Source organism: Rhagoletis pomonella, unplaced genomic scaffold (genome assembly GCF_013731165.1).
Source record: "Rhagoletis pomonella isolate Grant_MI unplaced genomic scaffold, Rhpom_1.0 Rhpom_scaffold_00003, whole genome shotgun sequence".
Classification (NCBI taxonomy): domain Eukaryota; kingdom Metazoa; phylum Arthropoda; class Insecta; order Diptera; family Tephritidae; genus Rhagoletis; species Rhagoletis pomonella.
In genome coordinates, this window is record NW_023458557.1 from 60,398,859 (window position 1) to 60,403,703 (window position 4,845).

General features: G+C 44.7%; 1 protein-coding gene across 2 annotated transcripts in view; it reads right to left on the reverse strand.

Moving 5' to 3' along the window:
• LOC118735333 overlaps positions 1-4,845 on the reverse strand; it is a 17,981-nt gene that overhangs the window by 11,200 nt on the left and 1,936 nt on the right. The window lies entirely within an intron of this gene.

Sequence of the window (4,845 nt, forward strand, 5' to 3'; positions counted from 1 at the left end):
CTCTGCGACCGATTGCCGACAACCAACCCAAAAGAACCTCTGCTTAACCTTCTCCAGGGTCTTCGTGATTCCCAGGTGCCCTCCACTAGGACCATTGTGGAATTTCTTGAGTACATCCGGAATTCTAACCCTTAGAAACTATCAGGTTGCGGGAGCACTGGCCATCTTCGCTTTCCCATACCCTATGCAAACAGCCAGACATTAATTTTAAGCTGTTCCATTGTGCCGATTACGCCTTTGCGATGGGGCTTTCCGCTGCCATTTGCTCCTTAGTTGGCCTTCTGTCCACCTCCAGTCCATGCATCAAAAGCTCCAGATCTGGATCTTCCTGCTGACACTTTCGTAGCTGTTCTTCCTTCCACTTTTCCGCTGGGGTTATTGTTGTTAGACGGACGTCTATAATGTCCTCTTTTCCCTCAGCTTTTGAGCAGTGTTTACATTCCAGGCTACATGGTCGGCGGGACATGGCATCAGCATTACCGTGGACACTTCGCTTGCGGTGCTCAATAGCGAAGCCATAACTTTGCAGTCTCTCAATCCACCGAGCTAGCTGTCCTTCTGAATTCTTAAACTGTAGTAGCCACTTCAGCGCTGCATGGTCCGTTCGAACTCGGAAACGTTGCCCATAGAGGCACTTGTGGAAATGTTTGACGCACTCCACCAACGCTAGTAGTTCTCTCCGAGTTACGCAGTAGTCCCTTTCTGGTTTTCCAATCGACCGGCTATAGTAGGTAACCACCTTCTCCTGCCCATCAATTAACTGCGACAGTACGCCTCCTATGGCATAACCACTAGCATCCGTATCCAAAATAAACGTTGCACCTGGAACGGGATACGCTAGCATAGGTGCAGTACATAGTCGTTCCTTCAGAGTCTGGAAAGCCTCCTCCTGCTCCTTATTCCCCTCGAAGGGTCTATTTTTCCTAGTGAGCTCGTGGAGGCTATTAGCAACGCAGGCGAAATTCGGAACAAATCGGCGGTAGTAGGTTCATAGCCCAAGAAAACTTCGTAGTTCGTGCAGGTTCCTAGGTCTTGGCCAATCATTTACTGCTTCTATCTTTTCCTTCGCAGTACAGATGCCCTCCGTTGTCACCTTGTGCCCTAAGTAGTTCACCTCCTTCCTGAACAGTGAGCACTTTTTAGGACTTAGCTTCATACCAGCGCCAGCTATCCCCTGGAAAACTTCTTCCAAATTGTTCAGGTGTTCCTCAAAGCTTTTACCCAATACGATAATGTCGTCTAAATACACCAAACATGTTTTCCAATACAGTCCTTTGATCACATGGTCCATAAGTCATTCAAAAGTGGCAGGAGCGTTGCATAATCCAAAGGGCATCACCGTGAATTGCCACAGACCGTTTCCAACGCTGAAAGCTGTATTCTCCTTGTCCTTGTCACTTACCTCCACTTGCCAATAACCGCTCTTAAGGTCGAGTGTTGGGAACCACTTTGTTCCAGTCAACGAGTCCAGAGTGTCATCGATCCTGGGAAGAGGGTAGCTGTCCTTTTTCGTCACATCGTTTAGTTTCCGATAGTCTACGCAGAACCGCATTTGACCATCCTTCTTCTTCACAAGTACTACCGGCGAACTCCATGGAATCGCTGATGGTTCAATCACATCACCCTCGCTCATTTCTTTAATTATTTGACTAACAGTTTCACGTTTGGCAAGTGGAACACTCCGAGGAGCTTGGCGGATTGGCCTTGCATCGCCTGTATCAATGCGATGTTTCACAACGTTAGTCCTGCCTGGTTTGTCGCCATCCTTGTCGAATATGTTAGAGGGTCTGCGGAGAAGTTCCTTAGCCTTGTACTGTTATTTTTCTTCCAACCCTTCCGTCCATGCATTAATGTCTTCCGCAATGTCATTCTCACCAATGGAATCGCTTCCAGGTAATTTTTCGCAGTTGAAGATTGCCTCTACCTCTCGACATTGCCCCAGTACAGTTCCTCTTCGGAGTTTGACTGGTGATTTGAACTCATTGAACACTCGAACAGGGATGCGTCCATCTTGTTGCGTCTTAGCCAGGGTTTTACCAATAAGTACGTCCGGTGTAGATTTTTGTGTTGCTTCAACAACCCACAACTTGTTTGTCCCACAATCTCCATCAATCTTCGCCCACACAACTGCTTCTGACTTCGGTGGAATCTGCTCGCTTTCCTCTAGGATCACTCGCTTGCTGCTGTACGGACCATCATACCCAACTCTAAGGGGCACTTCCATGTTGTCGTACTTCATGATCCTGTTCTTCATGTCGATCTTCATACCTTGATCAAATAAAAAGTCTAATCCAATGATGACTTCATCCATAATCGCCGCGAACTTGTGTAACACCGTCACATTCCCTATTGCGACTTTGCATGTTACCTCTCCTACAACTTTGGTGTCCTCACCAGTTGCTGCCCTCAACCTTGCTTCAGGTAATGGCCTTACCTCTTTAGTGACCAAATCAGATCGAATAATGGAAAGTGATGCGCCCGTATCCACAGTTAGTACTCGCTCATGTCCGTCCACATATCCACCAATAGTAACGTTGCTCGCTTTTCTGCCAATTCGCGAGACGGAGATTATGGGGCATTCAATTGCGGGAGCCCGCGTGCGCCCCTTGCTGCTGGCTCGTTTTAGTTTAACAACTGATCGGAGTTGGGCTCGTCATCCTCAGTCCTGCGTTTACGTACTGCTGAATTGTTTGACCTGTTGGAACCCGTCTTACATTCGCGTGCGAAGTGACCTGGTTTTTCGCAACGAAAGCATTTCCTAGCACCATCATTTCTCTCGGTTGCACCAGGAGTATTCTTCCCTGCCATCGACTTGAGTGTTTTCAGGATCTCGTTCATCACGTCAGGTGTCTCCACTTCTACTCGATGGGCTTTGTAGGCTGGACTACTTAGGAGCGCCGCCGTTTCACGTGTCTGAGCATACGAGAGCGTTTCAGCAAATGTAGGCTTTGGATTCGCATACGTCTCGCGCTTGGTATACATGTCTCGCATCCCGTTGATGAACCTCTGGACCTTTACCCTTTCAAGGTGTTCACCAGATGCGTCTCCAATAGCTAAGTGAGCCAACCTCTCGAACCCTGAAGCGAATTCTTGTAGGGTCTCATTGGCTTTTTGGCAGCGATTCTCTGTCTCCTGTGCTCGCTACAATAATGTCTTTCCACTGCACCCATTAACGCATCGTAGCTGTTCCTTTCACAATCAGCAAGATTTCCGCTGCAGGTCCTTTTAATGCAACGAACAGTGCAGCGGATTTATCCTCCATGCTCCAGTGATTTGCTGCAGCCGTTTTTTCGAACTGGAGCTTAAAGACCTGGAAGGGAATCGTTCCGTCAAAGGATGGGGTTTTTACCTTGGGAGCGTTCGTCGAAGTAGCTGGGCGATTCAACTGTAAATCACGAAGACGACCTTCCAATTCTTCTACCTTTGCTTCGACTTTCTCCTGTCTCTCTTTAAGTTTGTCCTGTATTTGTGTAATTTTTAATGTTTTATTTGCAAATAACTAAATCACGCAAATAAGTATTGATTAGTGGTACTATTTGCAAATAAGCGCAAGACGCTGCCATTCTTAGGTTAATTTTCCATTTCGATGGCCATCTGCCTTTTTATAATCAATCAAGTTGCCATTTTTAACTTTATTTTCCTTTTCGATGGTCATATTATTGCCTTTTAAAAATTAGGCAATATTAAAAAAAAAATTTTCACCATCGAATAAACAGTGAGTTAGTTATTTGCAAATTATTTTTATTTGCAAATAGCTTACGTATAAACGTAGTAAAGGCCGGTCTACATAGAACTTTCGCGTTTGCTTTGGCATTGGCGTTGGTTTGACAGAACGCACGTTTAAAGTGTGCTTGCTACAATGAACGCTTGGCAGCGAATGCTTGGGCCACTAAATTAACATACTAACGACAGATAAATTAATATTTCATATCAATAATTGCGTTAAAATGATATTTCTTGCCCGCACTTGAATTAAAAGGCATACTATTTCACATAATTTTATTTATTTGCAACAGCTGATGAGTGGCGCACGCGAAAAGTTGAGAGTTGGCCATCTTTTTGCTTTGCGTTAGCGTGAGCGTTGTCGAATTTTGGCTATGTGGGCTTCAAAAAGAAATATCACTTTGCGCTCTCAGTTTCCCCTTTCTAACAAGTTTATTGGCTATAAGAACACCAAAACGTGATAGTTAGTACAAACTGGTACAACTATCGCATACAAGGACGCTACTAATAATACAAGGCTCGATAAACTGACAGTTATCTCTCTCGCACCGCTCCCTTAAGGGCTGACTATAATAGGTTCTTTCCCGTACGCAACGTGGGATCCCGCGGGTGCCCAAAACAGCCCAGAAATCATTCCCGTACTCAACAAAATGGGTAATAGAGAGCGAAAATTGGAACGTATTGGATCGTAAGTGTCTTCTTCTTACTGTCCGAAATAGCCCGGACTTTTTCTCCGGGTAAAATTGGATAAAGCGTCAAAGTGCATATCAGCTGTTTTGTGTTTACATGTTGCCTGCATTTACTTGGTGCTTTTAAGGAATAGTGAATGTATTTTCAATCTTTATATTCTTAAAATCAAATTTGTGAAATAAAAATTCAATTTCCATAAGTTTGCATTTAAGTGACAAAAACAAAAACAACGCGAATCGGCTGTTTCTAAAATTCCGGGCACGAAGTGTGGTTTTTTGGACTATGTTCCATTTTTGGAAGTCAACTTTTCGCTTATTCTCAAATTACCGAATCCGGTTCGGATTGTTAGGGAAAGAACCTAATATGAATAAGCTGCCGTAACTGACTGTCAGAAAATGAACGAAAAGTCTGTCAAATGCATAAGCAACGTGG